This window comes from Dasypus novemcinctus, chromosome 3 (assembly GCF_030445035.2).
Source record: "Dasypus novemcinctus isolate mDasNov1 chromosome 3, mDasNov1.1.hap2, whole genome shotgun sequence".
Lineage (NCBI taxonomy): Eukaryota > Metazoa > Chordata > Mammalia > Cingulata > Dasypodidae > Dasypus > Dasypus novemcinctus.
Genome location: NC_080675.1, coordinates 182,253,420 through 182,269,084, shown reverse-complemented (window position 1 = coordinate 182,269,084; position 15,665 = coordinate 182,253,420).

Here is a 15,665-nt window from a genome sequence, read left to right as displayed (position 1 = left end):
CCACATATTATTGGCTATACTTTTGTTAATTTGTATGCCTAACCTTCTGTTGCCACTTTTAATTACTGATGACCAATGCTGTCTTACTGGTTCATTGAGTTGTATTTCATTTCTCTTCTTTTTCAGAATATTACCTGTCTGTACTCATTTTTTCTCCCAATTGATGTTCAGAATAATTTTGCAAGTTGGAAAAATTCCGTTTTGATTTCATTTGCACCAAATTTAATAGATTAATTAGGAGAGAACTAGATCTCTTTAAAATTGAGTCTTCTATTGAACTGCAAGGTATGTCTTTGTTTTTAATCAAAATTATTCTAGTAGGGTACTGCTAGTAGAACAGCTTTACTGAGTTTTTTCCCAAAAAAGTTCATTCTTGGTCATTTAACATTCCAGTTAATTCAGTGATTGTTCTTTCTGTTTTTATTTTCCCTGAATTTATTTCTTATATTTTTGACTTACAAAATTGTTGCAAAATTAAGTATACAGTTGCCTTAAATGGTTCTGCTTCTTCCTCTTCTATTAACATGTTCTTATCCATGACACAAGTATCCAAACCAGGAAATTAATATTAATGTACTGCTCTTAAATGATCTACATACTTTATTGAAAGTTCCAGTATTATTGTCATTTTTTGAGTCCAGTAATTAAATCAGGATGCCATATTGCATATAGTTGACAGTTTCTCCTTAGTCTCCTTTTTGGAAAAGGTATCTAGTTTTCTTTGGTTTTATGATCTTGACAATATTGAGGAAGCTATAAAATGTCATTTATTCAAAAACCAATGATGGTTTTTCTGTTTTATTTTATTAAATTGAGGAGTTATACATTTTAGAAAGAATACCATAGATACAATGTTTTATCTTCAATCATCAGGTATATTATCTCTCCATGAATTTGCTTACTATAAGTAGTTCATGTCAGTGAGATCATACAATATTTGTCCTTTTGTGTCTGGCTTATTTCACTCAACAAAATGTTCTCCAGGTTTATCCATGTTATCGTATGCATCAGGATTTCATTCCTTCTTGCTGAATAATATTCTATTGTATGTACATTTTTCTTACCCATTCTTCATTTCTTGGTCACTTGGGTTGCTTCCATCTTTGGGCAATTGTGAATAACGCCACTGTGAACATCAGCATGCAGTTGTCTGTTCAGTGGGATTACTGGACCGATCGTATCACAGTTCTACACTTAGGTTCCTGAGGAACCGCCAAAATGCCTGCCACAGTGACTGCACCATTTTACATGACCACCAGCACTGAACAAGTATTCCTCTTTCTCCACAACTCCACTTGTAGTTTTCTGTTTTTATAATAGCGGCCATTCTGGTAGGTGTGAAATTATCTCATTGTGGTTTGTGTTTTCATTTAAACATGTTATTGAAGTATATAGTTCATACATGAACATATATAAACAAAAAGTATAGTGAAAGTTGTGAGTTTACAAAACAAACATTCGTCACAGACAGGACTGCCATACATCACCCCACCACTGCCACTTTGCATTGTTGTGAAACATTTGTTATGAATGACCAAAGAGCATTGTCTAAGTATTCCGACTAATTATAGTCCCTATCTTACATTTGGTGTATTTTCCCCAAAGCCACCCTATTATTAACACCCTGTATTAGTAATTTCCCTTATAGCTAGTGACATTGAATACCTTATCAGGTACTTTTTGGACATTTGTATTTCCTTTTTGTAAAAATGTCTATTCAAGTTTTTTGCCCATTTTAAAAACTGGGTGGTTTCTTTTGTTAAGTTGTAGACTGTCATTGGTTGTTACTTGCAATAATTACTGTGATGTATACCAAATTATGATTTTTAAAAAAATTTCCCTTTATCCAAGTTATAATTCTATTTCAAAATTTCCATCCATCCTAGATTGTATTAATTATAATGATACTGTAAGAAGAATTGTTCCTTCTCCATTTTGTTTTTAGTTATAGCAGTATGACTTAGGGATATTTACTTTATTCTGTTGGTTAAAATTCATTATCTTTTTGTTTTGCTCAATTTGTCCCATATTTGACCTATCAAGGCTCTTTTACCTCTTGTCTGGTGTCCTGTTTTCTATTTTCTGTCCTATTTTCTGAGCATTTTTTACTTTCTGGCTGCACAAAAGATAGTCCAGTTACGTTTTGCTCTGAAATTGGAACCAGCCATTTCCCCAGTGAGCCCTAGTTCCTTGTGGGGAATGGTATTTAGAGACTTCTGTCTGGGTACTAGATGTGCTCATTTCTATTCGATTATCACGTTAAGCTCAAAGCTTAAAAAGAGCTATGAAATTTATGTATGTCTTCACATTTCTTCCTTAATAGTAGGATGAACATACCCATTTAGACTTTACTTTTTGGTTATCAGTGAAACTTATTAGCTTGTTTTTATTAGAAGTTGCACATATAATTAGAATAATGAAACTTCAGGTAGTTAACAACTAGAACTAACAGCACTATTTGCCAAAGTTTGAAAATTACAAGTATGACATTTCAATCCTAAATTGGTTTATATATCTACAATTGCATTTTAAAATAACAGTATCATATCATACATAATTATAATTCCCTGATATCTTCTCATGCAAAACTCGTCTTTGCAATTTCTCATTTGTCCCAAATGTACCAATTTGATGGATGAGCACAAGTGGATCCAAGCTGGGACTATTAAGTGTGTTTGCCTTTTTTAAAAAGATTTCTTTATTTACTCTCCCCACCCCCACCCTTGTTTACGTTCACTGTCTGCTCTCTATGTCCCTTCACTGTGTGCTCTCTGCATCTGTTCATCGTCTCTCGTCTCTCGGAGCACCAGTAAAGTAACCTGGGACCTCCATGTGGGAGAGCGGCCCTCTGTCGCTTGAGCCGCCTCTGCTCCCTATTCAGTTTTATGTAGGCCATTTTTATCTTGTAGTCTAGGACATTTCCCCCTGCATTTCTATTTTGTTGTTCTTAAGTGTGTTAAATGTTTTTTTTCTCCTTAATTTGTGACCTTTTATAATTCATTTTATTTAGAGAATCTTTTTAGTTTTCACCCTCAATTTCTTAGTTTTGATAAAAGAATGTTGTCTATGTCACTTTTACATTGATATTTTTCTATTTCTTTGAATTATTTGTATAGCCTATCTTTCTAAAAATGCCAGGGATTTTCGGAAAAGTGCATTGTCTCTAATGCACCGATTTCTATATCTAGGTAATTGTTACCAGGTCCACTATAAACTTGTTACATGTTTGACTCTTTGTCATTCTTACAGACAGTCCTTCTTAGTCTTAATTTAGAGTTGTTATTCCCTATTTTGACTTGCTATAGATATCCTGAAATGGTCATGCTTTAATGTTCCTGAGATATCTTAAATATGATTCAAGTAGAATACAATAATGTACTTTCATTTTCCCGTCTCCCATCTTCAGAAAATCATAATGTATAGCTAGTTTTATTTTAAAATTTATTCTATGAATATTTCCTTATATCTCAAGATATCTGAGGGCACTGATTTTAGCATAATCATGCTTATCTGCTGAAAAATTCTATAATTATGTTGTATCATGGGAATACTCAATTACACGTATGAAATATTTTGTGATAATCTTATTCAAACCTAATTATTATTTTAGGTATTTTTAAACAATTGGATTCATTCACCTACAGATTTATGCATTCCATTTCATTTGGTAGTTATTCTGTGTGTCTTTTTAACAGATCAGTTTTATTGAAACATTAATAAAGCATACGATTCATCTAAAGTGTACAATCAGTGGTTTTTGGTATAGTGTCATAGTTGTGCATGCATCATTTCAGTCATTATTAGATCATTTTCACTATTTCAATAATAAGGCAAACAAAATTCTTCACCTCTCAATCTCTGTTAATCTCCTATATGTCGTTCAATTTACAATAGTTCTTGTTCTTTAACTTTTCTTCTTCCTGTTTATTTATTGAGGAAATCAGTGTATTTGCCCTGTAGAACTACATTTCTACATTTTGGACATGGTGGATTGTACCCCCATGGTAGTGTTTTAACATTTCTCTCAATTTTCTATGTCATTATATATAGTAGGTTTTATAATTCATTATTCAATTAGCTATAGAAATAACTTCCTATTGCGTTGCATCATAATTCATAACACTACTTAATGCATATCAATGATTTTTGTAATGTTGAGAATCATTCTGTATATAATATTTGCTATCAGCTTTTCACCTAAAAAAATCTAATATTTCGTTAGTGCTTGCATACCTATTTTTAGAAAAGCAAATTTATTCTAAATTAAAGTAAGTTCTTAAATTACTTCCTTTTTAAATTAGTACTTTTAGTACATCAAGTATTGTAATTTCCAGTTCAAAAGATGCTTTATCAGTTATAGAATAATGAATTGATGTCCTACCAGTTTTTAAATGTGATTGATATAAATTCATATATATTGCATTCTCAAAGACAAGACTGCAAAGAAACTGACAGTTGCGTTGCTAATATAATGATGCTAACAATTCTGAAACATACATAAAGTAGGCTAAAACAGTAATACGTATTTTAATTATTACTGTCTTATTTAATAATATATATATTTTTAAAGATACTTAGATTATATAAAAGTTACATAAAAAATAGGGGGATTCCCATATGCCCTGCTCCCTACCCCTCACAAATTTTCCCACATTTGTAGCACCCTTCATTAGTGTGGTACATTAGTTAAAATTGAGTACATTTTGGAGCATTGCCACTAAGTTTGGATTATAGTTTATATTGTAGTTTACGCTCTTTCCCACACAATTTTGTACTGCTTTGTCTCCTGTGTATTCAAATCGATATTCAATTTATAGAGTTCCATATATACAGGTCGAAATTTGGTTTAATTTTTTTTATCTTTTATAAAATTCATTTTTATCTCATTCATGCAATTTTTGGTTTTTATTTACCTTTCAGGTGTCCTTTTTAAAAGTTACTTCTGTGTTTCCTTTAGTTAATGTTTCTTGGAGTTACATTCTGGTTTTGGAAGATGTGTGGTATTTTCTACAATTTAGCTTATATCTTCTAAAATAATCTTAAATGTATATTTACCGTTCAAAAAATTTGTTGGGAGTGTTTTCACTTTTGTGTGAAGATAGACAAAAATACACCATCTTACTTATGTAAACTTGTATTCAAAGTATTTGACTATAGTTCAACATATAAGTGTGTACAAAAATGGCACCTAAGTGGTACTCTGTGTTAACATTTTACACACCATGTTTTAACACCATAAGCCCTATATAAGGGAAGTATTTTAATTTTATTCCATTTATACATAAGATATGTTTCAATGTCCCCTTAGGTGATATAGCCACAATTTTAAAAATATATTTTTATTTTTTAAGATACTTAGATTACATAAATGTTACATAAAAAATATAGGGGATTTCTATATGCCCCCTCCCTAACCCTCCCACACTTTCCTGCATTAACAACATCCTTCATTAGTGATGTACGTTTGTTGAAATTGATGAACACATTTTGGAGCATTGCCACTAAGTGTGGATTATAGTTAACATTGTAGTTTACACTCTGTCATGCACATCTTTGTAAGCTGTAAGTTATTACAAGATATTGCAATGACAGATACAGACCATTATATGTCATTCAGGATAATTCCCAAGCCCCAAAATGCCCCCAAATTACACCTATTTTTCCCACTGTCCCTGCTCAGAACCTCCAGTGGCCACTGCCTCCACATCAATTATGAAAGTTCTTCCATTGCTAAAATCACTAGTCACATATACTATAATAACAGTAAGTTTACTCTAGTCCATCATTCATTCCCCAGTCCTGAGGATTCTGGGATGGTGTTGCCCACTGTGCCTCTAATTGAGAGGGGTCTTAGATCCCATGGGGCAGATGGATGGGCCTTTCTTGCTTGCAGTTGCAGACTCTGTTCCTTGAGATGTTTGTTATCTATCCTCATCTCCTTGTTAGTTGTCCTTGGTGAGCCCAATAAACTGGAGAGTAGGCATTGCAAATTTGTTGAGATTCAGGGCCCAACTGGTACATGGACAGGTCAAAGATTAAAGTCTTTTGGACATTCACTTATCAACTCTACCACTAAATATAGGTTCAAATAGAAGGTGCAGAAGAGCAATGTGTAGGGAAACCACAACTAAGTCCAACCCTATCACATTGGGGAGCATTAATTCCAAAGTAGGGCTCACTGGCAGAGTGCCAAACTCCTGAGCTGTCTGCTCTGCCTATAGTGTCTGGATGTCTCCAGAACCCTCAGGAGCCCTGCTATTTAAGGCAATGTTTACATTGGCAGTAAATGAGATCCTGCTGGGATGTGCATATGTGTAACTTCTGGAATGACCTCCTGACTCACTTTGAAGTCTCTCAGCTATACAATCTCATTTGTCCTTACCCCTTTCCCCCTTCTGATCAAAGGCTTTTTTCCTGTTGCATTGCTAGTTGGTACTTAGTAGTAATCCCTCAGTGCCAGGGAGGCTCATCTCTGGAAGTCTGTCCCATGCTGGAGGGAAGGTAATGCATTTACATGCTGAGTTTGGCTTAGAGAGAGGCCACATTTGGGCAACAAGGAGGCTCTGGGGAGGTAACTCTTAGGTACCCTATCCACATTTTTTTAGTTGAAGAATGGAAATATTAATGAGTTTCAGTATAGCTCAAGAGTTCAAATAGAAAGCTTTTGCCTGAGTTAAGGATGACATGTTTATGGGAATATGTACAAGTATGAGGATATTCTGATTTAGGATCGTACAATCAGCATGATACTGAAGAATTTTGTTCCTGCTCTATCTGTGCCTCTTGGCAAAAGGCAGTGTGTACAGTCAACTTTTAAAAGTTGACTTTTAAAATTGACACTGATATTTGGCACCTTCTATATTAGACCTTCATTTAATATTCAAAATCATAAAGATGTTGGTTTTTTTTGAGACAATTTAAAATATAATTCTAATTTTAAAATGTCATTTTCTAGATCTTTACCCTTAGTTTATTTGGAAGAATAGTCAGGTAAACGCTAATGAATAGGATTTGGGGGATGTTGACTATTTCATATTTTAAACATTATATTTATTTATTTATTTTTTTAAGATTTATTTATTTAATTCCCCCCCCCCCTTGGTTGTCTGTTTCTTGGTGTCTATTTGCTGCGTCTTGTTTCTTTGTCCGCTTCTGTTGTCATCAGCAGCACGGGAAGTGTGGGCGGCGCCATTCCTGAACAGGCTGCTTCTTTTCACGCTGGGCGGCTTTCCTCACAGGCGCACTCCTTGCGCGTGGGGCTCCCCCACGCGGGGGACACCCTTGCGTGGCACGGCACTCCTTGCGCGCATCAGCACTGCGCATGGGCCAGCTCCACACGGGTCAAGGAGGCCTGGGGTTTGAACCACGGACCTCCCATATGGTAGACGGACGCCCTAACCACTGGGCCAAAGTCCATTTCCCTAAACATTGTATTTAAAATAGAAGCATGCCATTGGTACATGATTAGACAGAAGAATTTAGTCAGAAATTGATCCAGTTGTATGAGAAATTAGAAAGTGTGATGAAATTGACATCTCCATTCAATGGGGAAAATTGTTAGCAAAATGGAGAAATATAAAATGTTATCCTTTCCTCTTATCATAGAGCAGGAATAATTTATTCTAAATCACGTTTAAATAAAAGCCAAATGACAAACATGGAAAAGATTTTTGTAATATATCACATAATTCCTAAATTCCAAATATGAAAAAGAGGGAATTTCTTCCCCAAAACAGGGAAGAAAAATACCGATAATCCTACATAAAAATATGATCAGAATAGTTCACATAAAAAATATACTTCACCCTGTGAAAAAAGTGATTTGCTTACAATGACAGTTGAAAAGCCACTGAAGATATTAATTTCTCAACTATCAAATTAGCAAAACTCCAGAAGATTGACTGATCTCTTTCAGCAAGTTGAGTGGAATCAGGCACAACCATATATTGCTGGTGGGAGTGTAAAATGGATAGGGCTTTAGTGTCTAGCAAACTTACATGAACTACAGCAAATCAGTTATACATCTTGTAATTATATGTAACTATAACAAGGATTAATTTATATTTCTATAATACTATGGAGATATTTCTGGGATATAAATGAAAATTGCAAGGTAGTGCTACAATTGAAAATTAGCAAGCCTTAGAGCTGAGATATAGGAAGTTAAAATAGCAAAATATTTATTGTATTTGTATTAGCATAAATGTGATAACTATTTGATGTCTGAGTAGTAATTGAAACAATAGAGGGCTTTCAATAATTAACTATAGAATGAATGGATATATGTATTATGGAAGAAGGTACAAATAAAAGAAGAAAGATAGTTAGATTCAAGGGAACAGTGATTTTTGTCATCATGGAAGAGCAGATATTCCTGGTTAAGTTGCTTAGGTATGAAGTAAGATTTTCTTTTATAGGAGTAAAGAATTTAGTTTTTTTTTTCAAATGTAGAAATAGGATTTTACTGAAAGCATAGTAAATAAGTGCCAAAGCTACAGCAAAATAAAATATTTGTTAGCTTTGGTTTTTATTTTTTTTAAGAATTGAGTCTTACCCAACAGCAATGAGAGTTTACAAAACAAATTCTTAGCTTTTCTCAGCTGTTATTTTCCTTTGGAATGACTTGAGGTAGGTTCTGAAGGATTTGGTCAAGACTAAGTTCCTGAAGTCCATGTGAAGAAATTTGAAATAAGAAGATAGTTAGGTCATCTGTAGTTAGGTCTGTGGCCAGGCTGACTACTGTTTATCAGAAAAAGTTTAGTTAAGCCAACAACTTAGGGTCTCTGTAGAATCCTTGGCTTCACAGAGCTCTGCCTGCCCATTTGGCTGGTGCATGTATGACAGATGAATGGAATTCATCAATGGTAGATTGCTTCATTGAATGACGATAAAAGCCATGATGGGTGTACAAATTAACTAATGTAGGAATAGACGTATAGGTGGATTCCAGTTTAAGAGGATAGTTGGAGCCAAGGATTGTTGATGCCCAAGTGAACGGGTGCATGTGTGGATTGATGGATGGACAAAGGGATCTAGAAGTGTATTCTTGAAGGAACTGAGAAAAAAATAATAATGCAGTTACAGGAACACACGTTATATTTCAAGGATGTATGAACCAATGGATAGGTGCAGTAAAGTATATATAGATGGTCAATGGTGTGGTTTTTATTTTTAAAGAAACTTTTTTTAAAAAAGATTTATTTATTTATTTATTCCCAACCCCCCTCCCCGGTTGTCTGCTCTCTGTGTCTATTTGCTGCGTCTTCTTTTGTCCACTTCTGTTGTTGTGAGTGGCAGGGGAATCTGTGCTTCTTTTGGTTACGTCATCTTGTGTCAGCTCTCTGTGTGTGCAGCACCATTCCTGGGCAGGCTGCACTTTCTTTCCCGCTGGGCGGCTCTCCTTATGGGGCACACTCCTTGCGTATGGGGTTCCCCCACCCCTATGCAGGGGACACCCCTATGCGGGGAACACCCCTGCGTGGCATGGCACTCGTTGTGCGCATCAGCACTGCGCATGGACCAGCTCCACACGGGTCAAGGAGGCCCGGGGTTTGAACCGCGGACCTCCCATGTGGTAGACGGATGCCCTAACCACTGGGCCAAGTCCGCCGCCTAAAGGAACTTTAGATTATGTAAGTGTTGCATCAAAAATATAGGGGATTCCCACATGCCACACACCTCCCCCCTCCCACACTTTCCCCCATTAACAACATCTTTCCTTAGTTTGGTGCATTTATTACAACTGATGAATACATATTGAATCATTGCTACTAACCATGGACTATGGTTTACATTATAACTTACACTTTGCACTGTACAATTTACAGGTTTTTACAAAATGTATAATGATCTGTTTAGGAAAAGATAATTTCTAAGTCTCAGTGACTTAAAATGCTAAGAGTGTGTTCAGGATAACTGCACTACAGAAATTGTCAGGGATCCTTTGTTTATAGCAGTAGAGACATGAATACTTCATGTTCCTGCCTAATGTAAGGGCTTGTGGATCATTGTGACTGGGGTAAAGAGTATGAAAGTCACGCGATACCTCTGAAATGCTTTTATCTGGAAGCAACACATGTTCATCCAAACAAATCAGTCACATGGCTATTGGTAACTTCAAGGGATGAAAGAGAGGAGAACAGACATGTTAAGTACCGGTAATGGCTCTCATAGGTCACTTTTGTGGTCCCATTTAATGGGTTTAACTTTCTGCACATGCAGTGAACTTTTCCCATGGGAGCACCTGATAGCCCCATTCAGCTGAAAGCACAGGGATCCCTTCATCGAGTGGATTTGTAGTAATCGATACACGGATCTGCAAATGCTTGTTCTTGGCCCAGAGATACATGAACTTAAATGACAGTTACTTGTACCCATTTTATACTTCCAGGGTGCAGAGATGGACAGGTCACCATAATAAAAACTCCAGACAACAATGGGTGGACAGTCATGAATTCATAGAAATTTTGAAATCCCATTGGGAAGATATTTTGAAGGCCCTTTATCTAGGGCATGGAGAATGTTTTATTAAGCCTTGGGAGATGCTAAGTCTTGTTCTCTCTTGTCTTGGCTTTGCCTTCTGGGAAACTTCCCCATGTCCATTATCCTACTTAATTATTTTTTACAATAGGAAGTATAGAATATATCTTTCTGGGGAGCGGTGAAGCTTTCTCTTTAAAAGAGAGTTGGGGTAGTCAAAATCAACTGTCACATGAAGCAAGCTACCCTGGAGAGACATCAGACTGGACACATAGGGAACTTTTTGTGCATGAGAAGGAAACATTTGTTTTAAGTCACTGAGATTGTGACATAGTGACTTAAGATGGACTATTAAAGATAGGTGAACACATGCAAGGCTTGGAGGGATTGGTGAGTGAGTGCATTTAAGAATGGGGGTTGGATTGATGGTTTAAAGCTTGGTTGTAGGAATAGATGGAAGGATTAGTGGATGGTTGGAAAAGGAAGGAAGGAAGAATGCAAAGATGGGGGATGAAATGTAATAAGGCACGTGGCTTATAAAGCTTATGTGGATTTTAAGGATGGATGTTCGGGAGAAAATGTTTTATGGAATTTAGGATGCATTAATGGAAAGATACACAATTGGATGGAAAAATATAATAAGCGAGAAAATAGAATCTATGAATGGAAGGTTGGATGCAAGAATCAAGAATGAAAGTTTTGAAAACATGGATTGATGGAGTGGAGGTGTAGATGGGTAGGAGCCGGGATGTGGGAGTTTAAGTGGGTTCTGGAATGGAATGTGTTACGTGTGTATTATGGATGCATGCGTGGATATTTAGTTTGGGTGCAAGCATGGATAAATGGAGTAATGGATGAAAGAAAGGATTAATGCTGAGATGGTTTCAGGGATCTATGCAAGGACAAACGTTGCGTGGGTGAAGAGATGCTGTTTGATAGCTTCTAGGGGACTTGTATTGATTGATGCTTAATTGATTTAAGAAGGGAAGTTATAAGAATTTAATCCGTAGATGAACAGATTGATAAAATAATAGTTGCAATTAGAATAAAATGATAGTTGAATTAAAGAACTCAACTTTAAATATATAAATGATTAATACAAATATATTATTATATGGAATAATATTATATATTTATATAATAAAATAGTAGTTGAATAAAAAACAGGTGCACAAATGAGAGATTGTGCTGCAGTACTGGTCATAGACTGATTTGTTCTTTATAAAATGAGAAAAGTTTATTGTTTGGATTCTCAGACACTGCTGTGACAGTAAACTATCAAAGGCAAACAGACAAACAAAAACCAGCAAAAGTGAGATCACACAGTAGTTTATGCGTATGATGATTTTTATGATTCAAGAGTTTGGAGACTTTTAGAAAGTTGATCCATGAGCTGTCCTCACTTTCTGTATATTATGCTTATCATGGTTTATTTTACAATTTCCCCGTGTTTTCCACAGTTTTAAGTGAGGTGTTATCTGTTTAAGAAGTGAAATCTTTTAGATCCTTCACTGCCTTTACATTTCCAAGTTCATCTGAACTATTGAACTTGGTTAACATTTCTATGGACTTCTTTCTTCATAGGTGCTGGTAAGAATCAGTAGTACTTCTGTGCGGTTTATTTGTTTACTAATTTGTGTTGAATCCAATTCATGTGTAATTAAAATCCAAAACCATATAAATTCCAGAAAGCATATCCTATTGTCAAATTTTGGGGTTATTATCAGTCAGACGCAATGAGAGATACAAAGGCTCTTACTGTTCAGTTTGAAGCAATGGTGACACATAGGCTGTGTAGATACGGACCGACTACTCTCATAGTTACCTTGACAATGACCGTGATGTCTTTCTGTCTATACAATCACAGAACTTTATATTCTGTGGTAGGCAATAAGTGTTTTGGAATAAATGTGTCTGTGGTGACTGTAGAGAAGGAGAAAAGGGGGTCAGGGAACTAGAAGATGAGAGTGAAGGGGATGTAAATGATGGTAGAAAGTGAAGTCAGTAGGAAGTAGGATTGGCTGAAAATTATGTGGATTGTAGTGACAGCAGGAGGATGAATTTACTTTAATTATATGACTTAGTTTGTTGTTAAAATCAGTAAGTAAGGTGGGCTGAGGAATATTCCAATATTAGGGTGGCCGAAGTACTGTGGTTCCATTTGATGAGTGAGTCAAGATTCTTCAGGTATTTTCAAACATTCCTTTTTTTTCTCTAGCAGGCATCTTTCACAAGCAAGGACTAAAGAGACCTTGCCTGAAGGTAAGAGATTTAAGGCCTATATTCTTATTTTTAAGATAAGCTATTCACTATGTTGATGGATTAGCATCTGGTCTTCGATACTTGACACTAAATCTATTTCATTAAACTTACTCTTTGTGCTATGTTATTGCTTTTGAAGTAACAATTTATCCCAGGGTTAATAGTGGTCTATTGTTGGGAAGCAATACATAGAGTGATTAGGAGTTGCAATACAAGGAGTTTTTCTCTAGTTAGCACTGTCAGAAGTTACAAACGGATCCTTCCAGAGATCAGAGATAATAGACACTTGGAAATGTGATCATGGATGTTGGTTTTGAGGAAACTGTCCATGACATAGTATGGAATATATAGATTGCATTATAAATGTTCCTTTGTCCCATGTCTTATCATTAATTTTTTTTATCCCTGAACTAGCATATAAATTCACACTCAGAAGATACAGAGGAAGTGCTTGTTCAGAGAGTGAATGGGTGATTTAATGGCAGGAAAGTAATTTGGAGTAAGAGATTGGTCATCATCAAGTCAAGACCAGTAATTACTCAATTTGCTGGTGATACCCGTGGTCATATGGCATGGCTCTGTGCATCTCGGCTCTCCACTGTTCACTCTATGCTCTCCCAGGTGGTAACCACGTGGACATGGGGGTCTCACACTCCTGCAGTGGTTCCCACAGCGTCACCCGACTTCTGTCACTATTCCTCCCCTCTAGGATATCAGCATTTTTGTGTCTCAAGGGGCATCACTTTTACGGGAGTACCCCCAGGAAGAGAATTGTCCTGCTTTTTCACAAGTAATTGCCTGGAGTGCTCGAGACTTTAGCAGGCCTACTCTGCAGCTCTCTGGTTGCCTGCTCTTCAGAAGGTGCCTGTGGCGGCATGTCTGTGGCCCGAGCGTATCTTGTGCTTGCCTCTGGCGGTGTATTTACCTCATTATATTGATATCTTACTTTACACATGAGAGTGAGATTTGTGTGCAGGAAATGGATTAACATAGCCCAGCAGCCCCAAGTGGTAGCCAGGGAGTCACACAAGCGGCATGCCTCTCATACGACAGCTGTGCTACCATTTGTTTCTCATTTGAATCATGAGCCCACATTTTGCCGAGAGGTGCCAAATTAGATCCTCCCAAACACTTGTGTTATCATTGCTGGGCTACCTCTAGTTGCCTTTTTTATTGGCTCTAGAAGCCTCACTCCTGTGCAAAAGCTGGGAAAGGCTGTGGTTTACCTGTTCGCCAATGCCAATACGTAAGACCTTGGATTCCACACCACAACTATGGTTGTGTAAAAGAGAGTAATACCCCTCCACTGACATCTGGGTCGTGGCGATGCCATCATACGGAGCATGTGGTCCCATCATTTTCTTGGTATCTCTGGTATTTTTATGGAGTAAAAACTCAAAGGATGAAGGATATCCCCCTTCTATTCATGTTACCCTGATTTTCATTTGTTTTCTGCTTAACCTAAGTGGGATAAATATAGAGAACTCTGCTTATCTGAAGTTTTAGTTGGCTACTTCTGGAAGATAAACTGCATTGTTACTCTTGGAATTTGTAACTATATTGCCCAACTGATTTCAACAGATAGGCCATGCCTGGGGCATGATATACTGTTATCCAAATAGTAGTGACAGCAATAAAAACAGTTTTCAAGAATTTAAGGACATTTTGTAATCTTCAGCTGTTAAAGTCATTTACTTTTACTAACAGAAGATTTAATGGCTTAGAAATTGCACAAATATGTACAGCCAATGATGGCCCCTTTGTCATCTTATTCTGCTTGTTGCCAACTAGATGCTGACATAGAACTTGTGTTCTTTTCACAATATCCACTTATTTTACACAAAGGGAAGATCCTTTTGTGTGTTCAAAGTTAGCTGAATATATCTCAAAATATTTCTTGTGTTCCTAAATTCAGAATAATGCTTAGGATATAAAAATATCAATCTCCCAATCATAAACTCTTCAGTTACATATGACACAAGATAATACCCAGACAATACAGTGTTTTACAGTCTATGCCAGGGATCAGCAAACTTTTGTCTGTAAAAGGCCAGACTTTATAGACCGTACTGTCACAGATATTCAAGAGTACTATTGTGTATGAAAGCAGCCTCAGCCAATACATAAATTAGTGGGATGTCTGTGTTCTAGGTAAACTTTATTTGCGAAAGCATGTGGCAGGTTGGTTAGACCATACCTGTTAGTTTGCCTACCCTTGGTCTTATGTGCAGGTCTTTCATTATTCTGAAGAAGGTAGCTTAGATACAGAAAACCAAAGGAGAAAATATTTTCCCTTCTTCTGCCCTTTTTCTTTGTTGTTAGTGTTACAAAGTAGGAAGTGAAGTAAAAAATGGGAAAAATCTGCCTTTAAGTCTCTGAAAGCTAAGTTGTGTTTCTCTTCATGATAATACATTTTTTTGTTTGTTTGATTTTTACTTCTCACTTCTTTTTCGGTTATGCTGGACCACATACATGAAAGAAGGGCCACCAAGAATGGATCATTAAACACAATAAAGCAGATTGCCATTCATCCTCCTTTCTCCATCACTGCATGCTGGCAGTGACAAGAGCTGACCACTTGTGTTAATGTGTGTTTACCTGGAATTCAGTCTGTATGAATAAATATACTGCACATACATACTTTCCATTGGATGTAAAGTACACATAATGAGAATATACAGTTCTGTAGTCTGGAAAGTTTAGGGTACCTTGTTTGTGTATTCATTTTCATTCTTATATATAATGTTATAATGTGTATCATTATCTAGCAGTGCTTTTGGGTTCCTAGTTTTATAGATAGATTTCTAGGTGTGGCATTGTTGGATCATCAATTATGAATACTTTCTATTTCAGTAGATACTGTGGAATTGCCCTTGAAAATATTTCCAGGCCCAGAACAGAGCTCTGGTATATGATAATACTGA